The sequence below is a fragment of the Nannospalax galili genome, unplaced genomic scaffold (genome assembly GCF_000622305.1).
Source record: "Nannospalax galili isolate Female #2095 unplaced genomic scaffold, S.galili_v1.0 scaffold1415, whole genome shotgun sequence".
NCBI lineage: Eukaryota > Metazoa > Chordata > Mammalia > Rodentia > Spalacidae > Nannospalax > Nannospalax galili.
Genome location: NW_008336308.1, coordinates 295,973 through 317,869, shown reverse-complemented (window position 1 = coordinate 317,869; position 21,897 = coordinate 295,973). Strand labels below are relative to the sequence as shown.

General features: G+C 39.0%; 2 pseudogenes; both read right to left on the bottom strand.

The window, feature by feature from the left end:
* Positions 1–6,067: 6,067 nt before the first annotated feature.
* Positions 6,068–10,690, bottom strand: LOC103732446 (annotated as a pseudogene).
* A 7,130-nt stretch (positions 10,691–17,820) lies between these two features.
* Positions 17,821–21,897, bottom strand: part of LOC103732439 — a 69,661-nt pseudogene continuing 65,584 nt past the window's right edge.

Here is a 21,897-nt window from a genome sequence, read left to right as displayed (position 1 = left end):
ATAGATAGATAGATAGATAGATAGATAGATAGATGATAGAGAGAGAGAGATGGTTTTAGTCTACATATGAGGGAAAATATGATATTTGTCTTTTTTGTCTGGCATATTTCACTTAACATGATTTCTGAAACCATCTGTCATCCTGATAATGACAAGATTTTTATTCCTTTTTATGGTATAAATAGAACCCAACTGTGTATATATAGAATTTTTTATATATTAGCTCAAATATTGATGAACACCAAAGTTCATTCTGTAACTTAGCCATTGTAAATAGTTTTGCAATAGACAAGGATTAAGCAAATGTGTCTGAAGCATGCTGATTTTGATTCTTTGAGTAAATTTCAAGAAGGTTTTGGTTGGATCATGTGATAGCTCTACATTCAGTTTTCGCAGGAATCTCTATTTAATTCCAAAAGTGGATACACATTTTTTTCAAATCCTTCCATCAGTTTCTGGTGGTGGAAAGCACCTCTGTCTGTGTAAGCTAAAATCAAACAAAAAAAACAAGACAAATTCCCTTTTGTTCAGTTACATCTCCACCAGGCCATAACACACACTCATTGGTCACTTTACTGCATTCTTTGAGAACTGTCTGCATATTTTTTCTTGCTCCTCATGATTAGATTATCCACTTTTGGTGTTTAATTGTTTGGTTATTTATTGATCTGTGAACTTTTTCCATGACTTTTCCATTTAAAATAGATTCTATTTACAGATCTTAATATATGGAAGCCAAAATGTAATAAATCATATAAATGGGCTTATTTAAAGACAAAAATCACATGATCATCTTCATAGACGCAGAAAAGACCTTTAACAAAATCCAACATGCCTTCATGATGAAGGGAATTGTACTGGACAGAACCTATCTCAACATTATTAAGGCTATATACAATAAACCCACTGCCAGAATCATTCTAAACTATGGAGAAAATGTGAGGCATATCAATTAAAATCAGAAATCAGACAAGGTTGCCAACTATCTTGACTTCTTTTCAATATAGTGCTTGAAACCCTAGCTAGAGCAATAATACAAGAGAAATAAATCAGGTTATTAATTAGAAGAAAAGTCAAATTATCCCTACTTGTATATGGTATGATATTATACACAAGCTATCCCAAAACTTTCAAAAGAAAACATCTAGAAATGATCAACACTTTTTGCAAAGTGGCAGGATAAAAATCAATTTTAAAAAACTACCTGCATTTTTATATACCAGTAACAAGTATACAGAGAAAACAATAATAGAAGCACTGATTACAACACCCTCAAAAGTTAAATATCTAGGAAGAAACATAATCAAAATCATTAATGTTCTTTACAATGAAAACTTAAATTCATTGAAGATTGAAGATGTAAAGACCTCCTATGCTCATGAAGAGCTCAGAATTAGGTAGATACAGAACACAAATAATACCAAATACTTGCATGGGTGTGTGGAAAGGGGAATCCTCATTCATCACTGGTGGGATTGCAAACTGGTACAGCTACTGTGGAAATCAGTATGCAGAACTCATAAAATACTAAAAATAGATCTTTACATGATTCTCCGCTCCTTTGTCTAATGCCCAACAGACTCACTAACCTACTGTAGAGGTATTTCATCAGTCTTGTTTATTGCTGCTTTTCATTAAAGTTAGGTGATGGAAAAAAATGTAAATTTCCCAGAACTGGTGAACTGATAATGAAAATGTGGAACATTTACACTATCAGGTTCTACTCAGCAATAAAGAAATATCATAAATTTTCAGGTAAATGGATGGAGCTAGAAACTGTTATATTAAGTGAGGAAACTCAGACTCAGCAAAACAAGTGACACCTGTTCTCTGAATTGTGAATTCTAGCTCCAAATCCTCAGATGTGGGTATGTAACACATAATATATAATATAATAATATAATCACAGGAGCCTAGAAAGTGGAAAGCAAGCATGAAAAGAGGAAGAAGGGGCTCAAAAGAGAGGGATAGCAGGAATCAGGAAATAGGAAAAATGGGGAGATACTTTAAGTAGGGAGGGATGGGGAACATTTATATAGGGATAGAGAACAATAAATAGTGCTTAAACACAAAGCAAAATCATAGTGAAATGTTCATAAGCCTACTGAAAAATATACACATAATATGCATTTGAGTGCCTGTGCATACCTGAGGGTTATATAATAAAACTCACTAGGCCAGGCATGGAAAACTTCCCTTTGTGTTGTTGGTCAGGGTAGTCCTAGAAACTTAAAAAATGATGTAGACTATTGCCACAGTCCTTGATTGCCTCCCAGAATTTGAAATTATGAAATTTTAGACACAGGGATATGGAAAAATTGAGTTGGAACTAACCTGGAATCCTTCTCCCTGAAAACTAGCCATGACAGTGTCAGAAAATATTATTTAAGTTGCGTACGAAGAAAGCCAGTTGATGATCCTACCCAACTGTAATGTCTATGAACCACAACAATGACCAACCCAGCAAACTTACTCTATTGATGCAGGAGTAGTACTTTAATCTTGGGAGTAAACAATAAATATCTATTGGACTTAAGGCCTGCTCAATGGGAGGGTGTCATATAACAATCACATTGCAGTTAATGCCTGAGTCAATCACGTACTGACTCTTAAATTTAGTTCTTAAGAATGGGCCTGAACTTGGAAGACATCTGTGTCCATAGATATCTCTTGAAGGTGTGCATGGAACGATGTCCTCAAGTCAGGCCTCACTCATAATTGTATTCAAAATGATTTCTCCTGCTTCAATTGGGAAAGTAGAAACTTGAATCCTCTAGCATCCTACCAGGCAATCTTGCTTTTTCAGTCCTAGTTCTAGAATATTTCATGCACAAATGGTAAGCATCCTTTTTCAATCTTCATGTTTCCAGTGGGGATGGGTGTGCTGCCTTTCAACTTTTTTGTGTGTTAATTTTCAAGCATACCCACATTCATTCTAAATCTTGGGGTGGAGTAGTAAATCGAGGTTACTAGGAAGCAATATTGGGTACCCAGGTCACAAGAGCACATGGTTCAGTGAGTTTGCTGTGGTTAATTAAGTCATTAGTCCGGATTATGCCTATTTTATAAAAGCCATTCCTAAAGAAGGAAACTGTGCATGTTACTGTAATTATAGCCAAGCACACATAGCTGGAGATGGCATAGACCCTAGAGGAAAACTTACTGCTGTCATTTGCATAGACCAACATTATTTCTTACTGTATTCTAAACTCATATCCTTATATTTACAGGGATGTGTACCTAACACTACTCATCAAAGAAGTTTCTTTATTAAATTAATGGTGATTATTCCAAAACTCCAAAACTGGTCAAATGCAGAAAATAATAGACTGTGAGATTCCCAGTCCTAAGTGACACATGTGCAATGCAAACTCTACACCTAAGTATCAGGGAACATCATGGAAGAAGGACAGAAATAATGAAAGCACCAGAGGGGTAAGACACCTACTGCTAGCTAACGCATTCTAGACATGATAGTGAAGTTACATCAATTAAATTTCCACAGGATGGTAGAGACCTGCATAATGGAAAAAGCAGATGACATGCCCAGGTAGATGAGCTGAGTGTCATGGGTCTTACCTCAAGATAAAGATCTATAGGCAGTCAATGAATGTTGAGGAAGGGAGAAACAGTTTTCTCATGAGATTGGCTTCCAAAGAGGTTATCTAATGCAAGTGGGCAGCCCAAAACACAGATGTACACGAGCACCACTATATGGACTCAGTGCAATATATATGTATATGTGTGTTGATAAATGTGTGTATGTATATGTATCAGTAGTAATCAAAGGAGAGGATAAGGAATTGAGAGGGAGTTAGGGTCAAGGGAGGAGTTGATAAAGGTCTTGGCAGGATAGAATGAATGCAAAGATAATACTTATGAATGAAATTCTCAAATATAAAAAGTAAGAAAAAAAGGCAGATGACCCCCTAAAAAATGAATAAATGACACCCAAAGTTGACCTCTGGCCTCCTCAAGACTAGGAACACATAGGTGCCAAGCACCAGCATACACAAGTGCCCCCCTCCACACACACATTTCCAAAATTCCACAAATCTTTTATAACTGCAGCCAAACATGCTGAAATATTTGAAATACCCAAGATCCCAAAATATTAGCTGTAAGACTGATCATTGAATCCTGAGGAAGAAGGCAAATGAATGAAGGGATTGTCACAGGGCCACAATAAGAAATTATGGGTGAGAAATTCAGCCAGGAAATTGAGAAAATGGATTTTTTAAAACTCAAAGAAAAGTTGGAAATGGAATACTAAGTAAACCATTTTAAAGCCCAGTGGAAAACATCTCCAGTAGACTAAATGAAGCAGAAAATGGGGGATGGAAGTCAAAGTTGAAGAAACATTGTTTGAGATAGCAAAATCCAAACTAAGCATGACAACTGCAGAGAACTCATGAACATGGTCAAGGAAACAAACATGAGAGTTAATGTGGTAGAAGAGCAGAGATGTGAAATAAAGGCGTAAAAGGATATTCATTAGAATTATAAAAAGGGAATTTCAAGAAAGGCAACTAAGTAAAAGCTGATACTGTGAAATTCAGTGAATGGGAGGTGTAATAATTTTAAAAACACAGTATGTCAAAGACATAAAGACTGCAACAACATTGGAAATCACAAAGGAGGTGAAAACACAGCTAAAAGGTCCAAGAAAAACAGAACAGATTTTCATGGAAAAGGTCTGAGCAGTATGTGGCTGCTGGCAAAGCCTACAGGTTAGCAGGCAAACGGCAACAAAACCTGATACAAAAGGTTAAATCAAGTGGTTCTGGTGGGGATAAAATGGTAGAACTAATCAACAGTTATTACAAGACTGGAGATCAGTTGGGAGTTTTGGTAAGACCATGACTTTTCTGGCACAGCACCTTTTCCCATAGGACCTGTGACTCCCCATATCTCAAAAGCCTGTGACCAACCATCATCCTGAGAGTGAGTCTATTGTTTAAGGCTGAGACTCACCAGAAACTTGGTAACTAGAACAATTATAAGTTTGGAAATCTGGGGTCAGCATATCATAGCACCAGAGTGGGAGAGTGTCCCAGGAGGCTGTCATAGTGAAGAAAGGAATGAGGCACAGATGCATCTAGAAGTTCAGGCATCAAAGCTTGGCATATGCAGTGAAGAGTACAGTGGTCAGCAATCTGTCTTCTGTGGCTAGAACCTAAAGCCATTACCTCAGCCTAACTGAGGAATGTTTTAGTCCTGAGCCTCATATCAAGGAGCAGATCAGCATCTGGAGCTCTGTGTCTTACACTGGGTCTACTGCTGACATGACAAATACTGAACCGCCTCCGGAGCTTAATCATGCAGAGTGTATAATGTTCAGTGGGGTTTGAAAGCAGAGGTTCCTTCTCTTGTACAGATCTCTATACAGTGCGCTCTTTGATTTCTCCACTTGACATTGCAATTGGGAGATGCTGTTGCCTACATTCATTAGTCTGCACAGAGTCTATAAGTTGGGGAGTCTTGGGAGCATGAAAGAACTTGCAAAAGGCATTCATTGACAAAATTATTTTGGCCACTAGAGGGCACTAGCACAGACAGAAGGGAAATACCTAAAAGGAAGAAAAGTCTGGTGGACGTCTGATACTGACATGGTTTGAATTCAGCCCCCACCAAAACTGTAGGGATGAAAAGAGACTAACTTCAAGTCACTAGCCTCATCAGCAGGGAAGACTCCCGCTGTAGAGAAGCAGAAAGAAACACCTCCAGTGCCTCATCTGTTGACCCTGTCTATTCTCCTTTTCAAAACACTTTTAGTGGCATTTTGACTTTAAGACATTGTGATAAGCTTTTGCTGTCCCTTTCATTCTACTTTACTTTTATCTGTTTTATCTCTATCTGCTTTTTCTCCCTCTTCATAACATTCACTCCATTTCTATTTTTCTGCTTTTACATGCTGTCCATTTTTTCAGCTTTTATTTATTTATTTATTATTTGTTCTTTGTGAATTTTATACATGTATACAATGTTTTTAATGATATTCGTCCTCACTACTCCAACTATCACTTGGGGTGTTCTTTCCTTGACAAGCAAGGCTGTTGGCCAGGACTTACTTGATGTACTTCTCTTGGGCAGCCTTCAGGTTCTCCTTCTTCCTGCCCCAGGCCACTAGGGCAGAGACTTGCAGGAGAAAGTCAAGGCCCATGGCTTCAGCAGGGGCTACTTGTTGATGGCATTGAGGTTGATGGATGCCTCTTCCTCCCTCAGCCCTCCAGACAGGAAAGTGACCCCTATGGACAACGGGGGCACTGTGCCACTGCAGTGCTGTGACAGTTGCCATGGCAATCTCCTCATTGGAAAACTTCTGGGTGCAAGTGCCAGGACTCAGGTTTGCGTTGCTTAGCCGGGGACCTGCTGGCTCTGGGGCAGAGGGTCTGATCAGTGACAGAGTCATAAACTCTGGGACCTGTGTCTTCCCAACAGGCCAATTTATTTTAAAATTCAGATGTTTTTTATACATCCTAAGGAACTAGCAGTCACGTGGGATATGGCAGTCACATACAAAGATTTAAAGCACAAAGGAACAGGACATTTAGTGTTAGTTGGCACCAGAAGGATTCTTAAACTTTTACTCAAGGTTATCAGTGCGTGCCCATCCAGTAATTTATCAGCCACAATGTTTTCTTTCTTAGAGCTAAAAGCATAGTGAATTTTAGCTTTTAGCTCAGGAGTAAATCTTTAACCTGGCTTAATCTCTTAGCCAGGGATAGCTGAGTTATTTGTTCAGGACAAGGAGATGGGCTAAGGGTTGTTAACCAAGACACTTTCCCACAGAGCAGGGAGCCTGCACTTTTATGACCCGGCCACTTCCTCCTGCCAGTCTAGCAGTGTTCTGCAAGACAGGGATTATCAGAGCCACTGTTTTCAGTGCCCCTCACTTTAGCAGAGAATGCTGCCTAGACATATAAGTTTTAGGCTCACCTCACCCTAGGGCCTGGCATCCTGGTTTCCTACATGCAAGCATGGCCTGGGGTGACAACGTTGGGCTTCACCAAGGTGCCTTCCAAGTAGATTTGGTGATTGCTCAGAGCCTTGTAGACAGCAGCCAGTAACTTCTTAGTTGCATACTGATAATGCTTCAAGTCCTGGTCCCCATCAAGGAGGATTTCTGGCTCCATAATGGGCACAATACCATTCTGCTGGAGATGCTGGCATAACAGGCCAGAACATTGGCATTTTCCATGACGGCAATGGCTGAAGGATTGTGCTCACCAATCTTCCACACACAACACCACTTGGCAAAGTCAGCTCCATCCTTACTGGGTACAGCATTCAGACAGCCCGTCCAGCCCTTGGGTAGTGGTCTTGCCATTGGTTCCTGCCAGGGGCACCATGACCTTGTCTAACTTGATGCCCACAACTCCAGCCTTGGATTTGATAACTTGGGGGAAGGGACGTCCAAAGCATACACTACCTTCTGGAGGACCCTGCCCAGCCCTCCAGGCTTTTGCCACCTAATTAGTGCTGTAACTGTGTCTTTAAGAGACCATTCCATCATTCTATCAAGCCAGCTGCTTCAGGATTGTGGGGAACATGGTAAGACCAGTAGATTCCATGACCATGGGCCCACTGTCACTCTTCTTTGTCTGTTAAGTGAGTTCCCTGGTCAGAAGTGATGCTGTGTGGAATACCATGATGGTGGATAAGGCATTCTATAAGTCCCTGGATAGTAGTTTTGGCAGAAGCATCACGTGCAGGAAAGGCAAATCCATAACTAGAATAAGTGTCTATTCCTGTAAGAACAAAATGCTATCTCCCTCCAAGAAGGAAATGGTCCGATGTAGTCAACCTGCCACCAGGTTGCAGGCTGTTTGCCATGGGGAACAGTGCCATATCAGGGGCTCAGTGTTGGTGTCTGCTGTTGGCAGATCTGGCACTCAGCAGCAGCTGTAGCCAGGTCACCTTTCATGAGTGGGAGTCCATGCTGTCGAGCCCATGCACAACCTCCATCTCTGCCACCATGGCCACTTTGTTCATGGGCCCATTGAGCAATGACAGGGATAGTTGAAGAAAGAGGTTGACAATCCACAGAGTGGGTCATCTGATCTACTTGAGTATTGAACTCATCTTCTCCTGAAGCCACATTTTGATGAGCATTTACATGAGACACAAGTATGTTCACATCCTTTGCCCATTTGGAGAGATCTAGCCACATACTTCTTCCCCAAATGTCTTTCTCACCAATTTCCCAACCATGCTCCTTCCAAGTCCCTGACCATCCAGCCAAACCATTGTCTACAGCCCATGAATCAGCATATAATCACACTTCTGGTCATTTCTCCTTCCAAGCAAAATGCACGACCATGTGCACTGCCCAAAGTACTGCCCACGGTGAAGACTTTCCTTCCCCGGTGTCCTTCAGGGTTGTTCCATAAATTGGCTGTAATATCACAGCTGTCCAATTCTGCGTGGTCCCTGCATAGCGTGCAGAACCATCTGTAAACCAAGCCCTAGTCTTCTCTTCCTCAGTCAACCAGTCCTAGGGCACACCCCATGAAGCCGTGGGTGCATGCTTGAGAACAGGAGGCATCGTAACAGGAATAGGAACCATAGGTAGTTGGGCAATTTCTTCATGTAACTTGCTTCTTCCCTCCAGGCCTGCTCGGCCCGATCACATATATACCACTTCCATTTGATAATGGATTGTTGCTGTGCATGGCCTACATTATGGTTTGGGGGGTTAGATAACACCCAGCTCATGATGGGCTGCTCTGGTTGCATGGTGACTTGGTGGCCCATTTTCAAACATTCAGTTTCCACTAAGGCCCAATAGCAGGCTAAGAGCTGTCTCTCAAAGGGAGAATAGTTGTCTTCAGATGAAGGCAAAGCCTTACTCCAAAATCCCAATGGCCTCCACTGTGATTCCCCTATGGGGGCCTGCCAGAGACCCCAAACAGCATCTTTATCTGCCACTGATACCTCAAGCACCACCGGGTCTGCTGGATCATATGGCGCAAGGGGCAGAGCAGCTTGTACAGCAGCCTGGATCTGTTGAAGGGCACTTTCTTGTTCCAGGCCCCACACAAATGTAGCTATGTTCCAAGCCACTTGATATATGGGTTGTAGTAACACACCCAAATGAGGAGTGTGCTGCCTCCAGAGTCCAAACAGCCCCACTAAGCGTTGTGCTTCTTTCTTGGTGGAAGGAGGGGCCAAGTTCAACAACTTATTCTTCACCTTAGAAGGAATGTCTCTGCATGCTCCACACCACTTATCTCCTAGAAATTTCACTGAGGTAGAAGACCCTTGAATTTTGGTTGGATTTATTTCCCTTCCTCTCATGTGCATATGCTTTACGAACAAGTCCAGACTGTCTGCTACTTCCTGCTCACTTGATCCAATCAGCACAACATCATCAATATAGTGGAATCCATACTCGCTCAGTCCACGAGGCTGGATGTCTCAGTAGTCCCAATCTGGCGCTGAAGGTCTGATGAGTTCCAAAAGATCAGCTAGTCTTCAGTCTACAACGGCAAGACAAACTCACCAGCAAGAGAGAAGGCAAGCAGCAAGAAGCCAGTAGTTCTCCTCTGCCATGGCCTTTTATACGGGCTGCCATCAGAAGGTAACACCCACATTTAGGGCATGTCTTCCAGCTTCAGATGATCCAATTAAGAAGATCTCTCCCATTTCAGTTAATCCCAGATCTAGTCAAGTTGACACCCAGGATTAGCCATCACAGATGCCAAAGATCTCAGAAAGTAACCAACTGTGACTAGTATTAATCAGATATATAGCGATTAGAAACACATGTACAAACATCTTAGTGTTAATTGCATTAAAAATGAATTTTTCAGTATGAAACTGTGTATTTTAATAATGAAATGGAGATCTTTATTAAAGGTTAAAACCTCGTTCAATTTTATGTCTTATAGGGGTTATACTGAGTACAATATTGTATAACTGTATTGATTCAACTGTAAACCTAAAAATTTACAATTTTGAAAGAGATGCATATTAGCTATGGAAATTGTTATTGAATATGTCAATGCTATTGTAATCAAATATTTCTTCTAATTGTGTGGTTATTAAATAAATAATTTTAAAAATTTTTAAAAATTATTTGGATTTGGATTTTCCTAACTACTAAGAATGTTGGAGCCTTTTTAAGGTGTTTCTTAGCCATTTTTTTTACATTTGAGAACACTCTGCTCAGGTCCTTAGCCCATCTTTTTATTTGGTCATTTCTTATTTCTTTGTTTTTCAAATTTTTTGTCAGGTGTGTAGATGGTGACAATTTTTTTCCTGTGCTGTAGATTTCCTCATTACTTTCTTGTTTATTTTCTCTACATAAGCTTCTTAGTTTAATGGGGTACCACATATTTATTGTTGACCATAACTCCTGAGCAACTAATGTGCAACTTATAAAGTCATTTCCTATACCTATAACTAGTGGGGTACTGCCAATGTTTTCTTCTAAGAGTTTCACATTGAGGTCTTTAATCCACTTGGAGTTGATTTTTGTGCACAGTGAAAGGTAAGGGTCTAATTTCCTTCTTGTACAGGTAGAGATCCAGTTTTGTCATCACCATTTGTTGAAGATGCTGTCATTCTTTCAGTTTGAATTCTTGGCATCTTTGTCAAATATCAGGTGGCTAAAATTACAGGCTCTCATATTTTGGTCTCCTATTACTTCTACTGGTCTAAGTATCTGTTTTTGTGCCAGCACCATGCTATGTGTTTTAATGACTGACTCTGTAATATAGTTTGAGTCTGGTGGATTTAGCTCATGATTGCTTTGACTATCCAGTCTTTTGTGATTCCACACAAATTTTAGGATGGTTTGTTCTAGGTTTATGAAGAATTTAATGGGTATTTTGATTGGCATTGCATTTAATCTATAGATTTATTTTGGGAGGGTGGGCATTTTCACAATATTGATTCTAGCAATACATGATCTCGGGAGGTTTTTCTATATCCTCATGCTTTCCTCCATTTCTTTCTTCAAATATTTAAAATTTTCGTTGTAGAGATCTTTAATGTCTTCAATTAGGTTTATTCCTAGATACTTTTTTAAGGTTATTGTGAATGGAATTGTTTCCATGAATTCTTTCTCTGATTGCTACTGATTTTTGTTATTTCATTTTGTAACTTGCCCTTTGCTGAAATGGTTGATCATATCTAACACTTTTCTGGTGGCGTTTTTGGAATCTCTTATGTATCATATAATATCGTCTGTAAATAGGGATAATTTGATCCCTTCTTTTTCCATTATTACTCCTTTAATTTTCTTTTCTTATTACTCCAGCAAGTTTTTCAAGAACTATATTGAAAAGGAGTGTAAACAGAGGAAACCCTTGTCTGGCTCCTGATTTTAGTGGAATGCTTCAAGGTTTTCACTTTTTAGAATGAGGTTGACTGTGTGTTTGTTATATATAGCTTTGATTACATTGAAGTATGTTTCCATTTAATATAAACGCATGTTGTATTTTTTAATATTTTATTTGTTATTTTTATTTTATGTGTATCAGTGCATTGCCTGCATGTATGTGAATGCACCCATGTCATACAATGCCAAGGAGGTGAGAAGAGGGCTTTTGATTCCCCTGCAACTGGAGTTTAGGTCATTTCATAGCCACCATGTGGGTGCTGGGACTCGAACCCAGGACCTTTGCAAGAACAGCCAGTGTTCTTAACCACTGAGCCATCTCTCCAGCCCCACACATGTTGTATTTTATCAAAGACCTTTTGTGCATCTATTGAGATGATCATGTGATTTTTGTCTTTAAATCCACTTATATGCTATACTTGATCATGGTGAATGACCTTTTTATGGGTATCTATATGGTGATAGCGAGTATTTTTTGAGATTTTTTTTGAATCTATGTTCATGAGGGATATGGGCCAATAGGTTATTTTTATTGTTATCTCTTTCTCTGGTTATGGTGTTAAAGTAATACTGACTTCATAGAAGGAGTTTGGGAGTTCTCTGTATCTATCTTTTTTCAATAATTTAAGTAATATTGGTTGTTGGCTTTCTTTAAATGTCTGGTATAATTTTGTTGTGAATTCATCTGGACCTGGGCTTTTGCTAGTTGGGAGATTTTGTATTACTTTTTCAATTTTCTTATTTTTATCGGTCTGTTTAAGTCATTTGCATCTACTTGATTTAGCATTGGTGGTGTCCATGAGTTTAGAAATGCATACATTTCTTTTAGATTTTCAAATTTAATAGACTATAAGTTTTTAAGCATTCCATTATAAAGTATATCCACTACTGTGGATTTTTTTGATGTCTGTTGTGATGTTTCCCTTTCACCTCTGATTTTGTTAATTTGGATTTGCTCTTCTTTCTTTTGGTTAACTGGGTAAAAAGTCTCTCTAGCTTGTTTATCTTTTCCAAGAACAAGCTCTTAAATTCATTGATATTTTGCATTGTTTCCTTTGTGTATATTTTACTAATTTATGCTCATATTTTTGCTATTTCTTCTCATCTGCTAGGTTTGAATTTGGATTGTTCTTGCCTTTCCAGAATTTTGAGGTGTACTCTTCAGTCATTTGCATGTGCACTTTCTTATTTTATAATGTAGGCACTTAGAGCTGTAAACTTTCCTCTTAGGACTGCATTTAAAGTACTCCAGAGGATTTCTTGTGTTAGAGTAACATTTTAATTTAATTCCAGGAATACTTTTATGTCTTTCTTAATTTCTTCTTTGACCTATTCATTCAGGAGTGTGTTGCCTAATCTCCATGACTTCTTGTAGTTACTAGAGTTTATTTTGCAGTTGATTTTAAGTTTTACCATATTGTGGTCTGGTAGAATACATGGAATTATTTCAATTTGTAAAAAATTGTTGAAGCTCATTTTGTGTACCAAGATGTGGGCAATTTTATTGAAACTTCCATGAGCTGCTGAATAGACAGTGCATTCTTTGGTGCTTGGGTAGAATATTTGGTAGATGTCTTGTTAGGTCCATTTGATGTATGATGTCATTTAATTCAGATGTCTCTCTGTTTATTCTTTGTCCAGTTGACCTGTCTTTTGTAAACAGTAGCTATTGAAGTCATCAAATTACTGAGTTTGGGTTAATCTGTGCTTAAATGTACTGTAGATAGGTACATGTAAGTTCATGATTGTACTATCTATATTCTTGGTCAAATTTTCCTTTGATCAGAATGAAATGACCTTCTTTATCTCCTCTGATTAGTTTTAATTTGAAATCTATTTGGATAGATATTAGAATTGCAACACCTGCTTCTTTCTGAGTGCCCTTTGCTTGGAAATTTTTTTCTGCATTTCACCCTTAGTTAGTGACTATCCTTAAAGGTGAGATGAGTTTCTTGCACACAACAAAAAGATGATTTTTTTTTCTTAATCCACTGTAGTAGTCTGAGTCTTTTGACTGGGGAGTTGATGTCATTTATATTTACAAATTTGTATTAGTTATTGCCATTTTAATTAGTTTGTGATCTTGGACCTTTTTGTGCCACTCTAAATATTCATTTGTTTTCTTTCTATAACCTTTTGGGTATACACATTCCTATCTTCAGTCCTTTGTATTGCTTCTAGTATTCTTTGGATTGCTGGTTTTTTGGACATAACGAGATTTTTCTTTCCCCTCCAACTATGATAGACAATTTTGTGGGGTATTCTGGGTTGACATCTATGGTCATTTATAATTGGGAATACTTTGGGTCCAGGCTCTTCTGGCAAAGTTTACATTGAAAATTCAGCTATAATTCTGATGGATGTTTTTACATGCAACTTATTGTTTTCCTCTAGAATCTTTCTCTGCCCTCTTATGTTCTGTACATTTAGTGTTTTTACTATGATAAACCATGAGGAATTTTTATTCTGATCCTGTCTATTTGGTGTTCTGTGTGCTTCTTGTATCTGTATAGGCATGTCTTTCCTTAATTTAGAGAAGTTTTTCCTACACTTCAGTTGAAGTTCTCTTAATGCCATTGACCTGAGATTCTTCTACTTCCTCTATGCTATGATAGGTATACTTAGTCTTTTCATGGTATCCCATATTTCCTGCATGTTCATTTCTTGTGTTTTTTTAATTTTTCATATTCTTGGCTTGAGGGTCGATTTCTTCAACTTATCATTCAATCCCAGTATTCTATTTTCCATTTTATCAATTCTGTTTGCCAAGCTTTCTCCTATCATATCAAATTGATTTATTGAATTTTTCAATTCAATTTTCAGTTTGACATTTTTCTTTAATATTTCTATCATTTTTGTGAAGTCACTTTCAGGTCCTGAATTGTTTTGGTCTTTTTATCCAGCCATGTATTTGTAATTTTCTTGAACTTCAGTCAGAAGTTCATTCCTATCCTCTTTGAGTTCTTTGAGTTGTTTCTCTTTGTGGTCTTTAAGTTTATTTTTTTTTACTATATTTATGATTGTTCTTTTAAATTCTGTGACCTACTGTCCCTCTGGATGTTCTCATTATAGTACACTTCTGTAGAACTGGTGGGTTTTGTTGGGGACATAGTCTCTTGGTTTTTCATATTATTCAAGTTTTTGTATTGTTATTTGAGCCTTTGGATTTCATTTCCTGGTTGTGTGTCTGATACGAATTTCTAGCCCAGCATTATTTGGCTGAAGTTTGATTCTGTTTATGTTGTTGATGGATGTAGTTTGGTTGCTTTTTGCTTAAGTTTGAATAGTTTGTGTGTGCTTCAGGGTTCCTCTTTTTATTTTTTAAAACATTTTATTATCATTATTATTTTATGTGTATGAATGTATTGCCTGCATGTGCGTGAGTGTACCTGTGTTTTGCAATGCCCACAGAGGTCAGAAGAGGGTGTTGGGTCACCTGAATCTTGAGTTCCAGATGATTTTCAGTCATCACGTAGGGGGCTGGAACCAATCCGGGTCCTCTGCAAAGGTAGCCAGTGATCATAACTGCTGAGCCACGTCTCCAGCCTCTTGCTTTTGATTTTTAGTTGATGGGAGAGGTTGTTTCCAAGGTGATTAGTGAAACACTCTCCATTGCGGTGAATGAAATTCAAGATATGGGGGCCCAGTGACTGAATTCTGGTAGGCTAGTGAGAAGGTCTCGGGCAGGAAGATCAGGAGGTGTCTAGGAGCAATGCTGGGGTAGGAACAGTGTGAGGAGGGTCTAACTAGCTAGGCAGAATAGGTGTAGGCCATGAAGCTGGAGAATGAGATCAGGTTACAGTGGGCATGGTCTGGGTTAGGAGGCTAGTCCAGATATCTGAGGCAGAAAGTACAGCAGCAGAGCAGGACTAGGCCTAAAGCTGGGAGCAGAGCAACATGGGGAGAGAGAAAGGAATTGATCAGGATACAAGGAAGTCAACCCATGTGTTCAGGGTCTGACTTACTGAGACAGAGTGTAGGTCTCTCACAGGTAGATAAGGAAGGGGACCTATGTGCAAGCCAAAGGAAGGGACAGCATGTATGGATCTAACTAATTAATCAGGGTATGTGTGGCCATGTATCTAGAGAATTCAGCTAGTGTGGGTGCCGGGATCAAGACACAGTGGGCAGGATCTTGGTTAGAAAGCTAGTTCAGAGATCTGGAGCAGAAAGTACAGGAGCAAAGCAGGACTAGGCCCGAGTCTAGAAAGGGGATAGTGTGGGGAAAGAGAATGGAGCTGGTGAAGGTGCAGGTGAATTATTACATGTTTCTGAGCCAGGTAAGATGATGCATTTCTCTAATCCTAATAATCATGAGGCCGAGGCTGGCAGATCTCTGTGAGATAGAGGCTAGCCTGGTCTACACAGTGAGTTCTAGCCTTGCTGGGACTACAGGGAGACCAAGTCTCAAAAAAACCTCTTGAGGATTTATAAATGTTTAATACAATTTTATTTTCATTTATGATTTTGAAGACTTATTTTACTTTTATTTATGCGTGTCTGTGTGTTTGTGTGTCTATGTGTCTATGTGCACATGTATACAGGTGTCCTTGAAGGCCAGATGACGTTGTTAAATCCCATGGAGCTGGAATTTTCGGCAGTTGTGAGCTTCAATATGTACAGGGAACCTTACCCTGTAAGAGCAGCAACTGCTCTTACCTTATAAGCCACCTCTACTGCACCAATGTTTATACATAGGCTTAAAATTAATTGACTCTCACTGATTTATTATTTTGAGGCCTTTACTGAAAAATCATTTAGTAGTAAAATAACTAATTGTACAAAACAAGTAATTTTATTCCAATTTGGCAGAAAAACATATTTTATATCACATTAAATGGTGAGTTGATTTCATAATATGAACATATGCCTAGCCACTCATGTATGTGCAGATATTTATCAGCATCTGGGCCCTAATATAGTACCTTAGCAATACCAGACAATGTGGTTTCCTTTGGAAATGAGAGCAGGAAGAGCAAGTGAATGGTGTAACTTCTTTAAAGTTTTCAGGACAGGAGGAAGGACTATAACTACTTGAAGTAACAGAAAGATGATGCTTTATGGGAATGCTCTTCTTGTTGAAGGGACAAGAGAGGTCCTCAGTGCCTATGGTTGGAATATCAGAGCAAAATTGGTGTAAAGTTCTAAGTTGAAAGCATCAAGTAAAACAGTACTTTACTTTTTAGAAGTTCATACATGAAGACTGCATTTGCATTATTTCCATCCCTCCATGTCTCCCTGTAATTCATTGTTGTAACTCTTCTATCATGTCTAGAATGTACAAGCTTCCAAGGGAAAAGCTCAGTCAATGATCCTACCCAGCAGTAAAGTCTAGGAACAACAATAGCAGACCCAGCAAACCATCTCTATTGGTACAATAGTGGCGCTTTTATCTCAGGGGCATCAACATCTGTCTAATTCAACTTAAGGCCCACTCAATGGATGGGAATTCATGTGTGGTACTGTAAACATAGTCAAGTACACATGACCAAAAATGCCATAGACCATAGTGAAGAAACTACTATCATTTCCCTAAACCAAAATCATTTTGTACTCTATTCTAAATGTGTACTCTGATATTTACAGAAAAGTGTACCTCTCACCACTCATCAAAGAAGCTTCTTTTCTGTAGGAAATGGAGACTGTTACAAAGTCCCACAACTGGAAAAATGCAGAGAATAAGTGATTGTGAGATGCTCAGCCCTAAGTGATACATCTACAATACAACCTCTAGACCTAAGTCTCAAGGAACATAGCAAAAAGGGGATTAGAAGGAACATATTTCAAAGTTTTATTTGTGTTCATAGTAATACCAAAGCAAATCATCACCTCTACCCTTTGACTTGACCTCACAGTGTTTCTCCACAGGATCAAGCTGTTCTTAGACACTGTTTCACATAAAAATTCTTCATGGGACTTAAGACGATGGTCAGCAAAAAGGCTTTTTTGCTGTTCTCCTTTTTACATTCTCTGTTGTTTGCATTTGTACGGATTTGTTTGGAGGTTTTTATGGATGATCATGGGCATATACATATGAGGCATGGGCATGTACATGTGAGGCACGTAGATGTTATCTGACACTCAGAGGCAAACCTCGTCTTGTTGTTCAGAAACTGCAAGTATATTTTTGAGGTAGGCTATCTCATTGTGAACTGAGACTAGATAGGGAGTCCATAGAGTCCCAGGGATCCTACTATCTCAACTTCCTCATAAGTCATGTAACAAAAACTCAATACCTTTGCAACCTTTTACATGAGTCTGGAAATCAAATTTAAGTCCCCAGAATTGTGTTGCAAGCACTTTATTGACTGAGCCATCTCCCCTGAACTATCTTTGTACATGCTCTATGCTTCTCATCATGTGAACCAGCATAATCTATTGGGGCTCTCCTTTCTACCATTTCTCACCTGAATTATAAGCAATCATACCAATCAAAAAAGGGCATACCAATCAAAACTATTTATTATTGAACATATGCAGAAGAAAATGACTAAATTATTCTATGATAATGATTTCTCTGTTTACAGTGAAGCCATTTTTATAACTCAGGATCAGATATGTATTAGAGCAAAGGGGGATAACACTATCACAGAGAATAGGGAATTCCAGATACATATGTGCGCTGACTTAAGTTACAGAGGATAGATGTTTCCTGTAACTTGAAAGAATGGGAAGATATGAGTGGGGAGGAAGGATGCAGTGTCCCTGATAATGAAGGAGGTGAATAGTGGCCTGGAGGGAATGGCAGAAGACAACCTAGCATGAGCCAGGCAATTCTTCAAACAGGAATGAAGCAGAGCTGGTAAGGGGGTGGCAATGAATTCAACCCAATGGCTACTGGTGTTGTATCGATGTCCTTTGGGTGAACAAGAGGTTTCAGTTTAAAATTCTGTAAAATGGCAGTCAGGAATAGAAAGAGCTCCATGCGGGCCAGGCCCTCTCCTGTACAAATCCTTTTACCTGGAAAAAAAAAAAGTCAAAGACGATAAATATGACTTTTTCATAAGTGTGTGTATAAGATGCTTTGTGCTTGTAACTGCACGTTGGAATATGAACAACTGAGGAATTATTGGATGGATGGTTAAATGGTGAAAGGACAAATAGTTAAACAAAAAGGCAAAGGTGAGATAAATTTATTTCCTATGTAACATATGATCTTAAAGAAATATAACATTCAAAAAGTATTTCTGAGTTAGGTGTGTTTGCACACACCTGTTATCAGAGAAACTGAGTGGCTGAGGAAGGGAATAATATGTTAATTATCACAATCACAAAGCTAAGGAAGAAAGCATCATATCCAGAGACAAAACACACTACACGTGAGGAGATAAATGCTCATGACGCAATATGAATGGGGAAGAGGAGGGAGCCCTGTGATCACGGCAAGGTGTGCTATACATCTACAATAGCTCCATCATTCCATGGTGGTCTGCAGCTTTCTGACATTCTGAGGGAAAACCGTGCTGTTTCCACAGTTCATCGTTCATGAACTTATTTATAATGGTCTGATTGTACTTAATATTATTCTCTGTTACTTATGCCCTTTGAGGAAGCTTTAAAGCCATTTATTAGCATGTGACTCCAATGAGGTATGGAGAACAGTGTGTTGATTTCTCACCCACAGTCCTCTTGCCCAACTATGCATGGTTCTCTCCCACTGCACTGGCACACCTGCATTAGCATTAATTGCTTGCTTATCAGTTTCTGAGTGGCTTGAGGCCCTTTAGTGCTTTCTGTGTTTGAGGTACTTATATCTACATAACTGATCCTGGAGATGAGTGACCCAGCAAGAAGACATGAAGCCAAATTATTATGAAGTCTCCATTTTCCTGAAGAGTGAGGAAAGGCTAAACGAAGTTCATTTTCTAGGAAAAAGTCATTGGTCTCTCTGTAATGTTTCTAAAGGAAAAATGGAAATAATCTATACTCTAGCTTTTTCAGCTTCAGTAAAATAAGTGAAAAAACTAAAGTGTCATTTTTCTAGCCTGACAGGAAGGACGTCTCATTAACAAGGAAGTAAGAATGAGGAGTGGTACTCCTGACCAAGCATGAAGAACAATTCTACCAGCGCAATGGGACTCACAGTGTGAGTTCCAACTAATCCTCACTGTCACTTTGACCCATGGAAATGAGTTCATGTTACCTGTTGAAAAAGGTATAAAGTAGTCACTTTTCTTAAATTTTCCTTTCTCATCTAGAAAGTGGGCGGGGTCAAATGTCTCTGGGTTGGGGAACTCTTTGCTGTCCTTCAGTACAGATGTCAGGGACGTTAACACAGTTGTTCCCTGGAAACAACAGAAACAGAGTGAATCCAAGTTATGAAGAAAATAAAAGATTGTGGAGTGCTCTGACCTAATGGAATACATATCACACCCTCTTCTCCAAAGGGTCAGGGATCATGGCAGAGGATTGGGAGGAAAGATTGAAAGAGCCAAAGATGATACATGAGTAGAGGAATCAGTGTTGACAAAACACAGCAAGGCAATTGTACATATGAATCCACAGTGGGTATGACAGCATACACAAGTCTTGTGCAAGCCCAAGCCAGACCAAAATTCAGCAAGGATTGAGGGAGGTTGGTAAGAAGCCCTAGCTGAGAAAGTATTGGCAATTGATAGCTACTGGGAGAGGAGACTCAGTTTTCTTTAATGAAGTGATGTTGGGTAGGTAAACCTGGCTCCAGTGGATGAATCCATAACTATGAGCATTTAGAGAACACAAATTGTACTTTATAGGCCTTAGAATTAATAAAGGGCATGAAGTATAAAGAAGCAAGCTGAACACTAGCCATAGGAGCAAGTCAGTAAACAGTGTACCTCAAGGTCCGTGCTCCAGATTCCTGTCCTGAGTTCCTACCTTGATTTCCACTGATGATAGACTGTGCTATAAGCAAGTAAGCCCTTTCCTCCTCAAGATGGTTTTGGTCAGTGTTTTATCATAGCAATAGAAATGTAACTAACACAGGAATACAATGCACTAAATCATAACAATATAAGAATCTCTAGTAATATCAACTCACAGAGACTGAAGAATACACTATTGCATGGTGAATGTGTCAAAGAAGACATTAAGAGAAACACAAAATATCTATGGAAAAAAATGAAATGAAAACAACACAGCAAAACACATTAATAAAAATCCTAAAAAAGAAGATTATAGCTCTGATCAGCTGCATTAAAAAGCCAGGAAAAACACAAATAAATGGCTTCATGATACAACTCCAGGATCTGGAAAAATAAGAACAAATGAAACCAAAATACAGCAGACAAGAACAAATAACAGCAATAAGACAAGAGATGGAAAATAAACATATATTAATTAGAACAGGTCAATCGGTCCCTATTTACAGACAATATCATATACATAAGAGATCCCAAAAATTTGACCAGAATATTTCTAGAAATGATAAACACTTTCAGCAAAGTGGCAGGATGAAAAATCAATTTAAAAAAATAATAGTCTTTCTAAATGGCAATAACAAGCAGTTAGAGAAAGATATCATGGATACACTCCCATTTACAATAGCCTGAAAAATGAAAAAAACTCTTGAAGTAAACCTAACCAAGGACATTAAAGAGCTCTACAATTTTTTTTATTTTATTGAGCTTTTGTTCATTTGATGCAACAGTTCTTAATCAAATTTAGACCCCCTCCCCATCCATGCCCCTTTGCCCCCCCAATGAACCTCATGTATTCCACTATACATATTAAGTCCTATCCTGTCAAGCATTTGTACCCATTTCTTCAGTGCAAATTTATCCACTGCAGTCTAGTCAGCCTATCTAGAGGTCATTGGTATGACCTACTCTCACTCACCCAGTAGTGATCAGTCACTACATAATTCATTACCTGCCACCCATTTCCCTTGCTCCACTCTGAGCCCTTGTCTGATTGAGTTGGCATGGGTCCTGTGCTCAATGCCACCATTGCCATAAGTTCATATGTGCAAGCTTCCAGTGGCCTGAAACTCTGCTTCTCTATGTTCATGGAACAACCCTGACTCTTAAAATCTTTCTGCCTATTCCACAATGGTCTCTGAGCCAAGGGTGGAGAGTCCATTCCAGGAACATGTACTGCGCAGTCTCTTATTCTTTAAAAATTGAACAGTTGTGGCCTTTGTGTGCATCACACTTTTTTGTATAAGGAGGCTTCAGTGGTGAGAGTTGAGGGGTACACTAGTCTTCATCTTTTCGGGGGAGAATTCTAATGAGTTTATTGGACTTGCTAACAGAGCATAGGTTGGGAGTTACTTACAGAAGAGTGCCCCACACACACACATTTACTGCTGCACTGGAAAGTCCACACTCAAATATAGATCCTGTGACTTCCTGACAGCCACACAAAATTGTGAGAGAGGTGCCACACAGTGATCTTGGCTTTTATACCTTAACTCCTCCCTCTCATGTAGCTAATGTTGACTAATTCGGTAGGAGGGATGACTGACTCCCCCCTCGACGCCTTGTCAAGTGCAGGAAGGAGGTGTGACTATAGCTTGCCAGCATAGTGGTCAGAGGACACTTCCAAGTAGCCCTCCACCCCTTCCTCTGTCT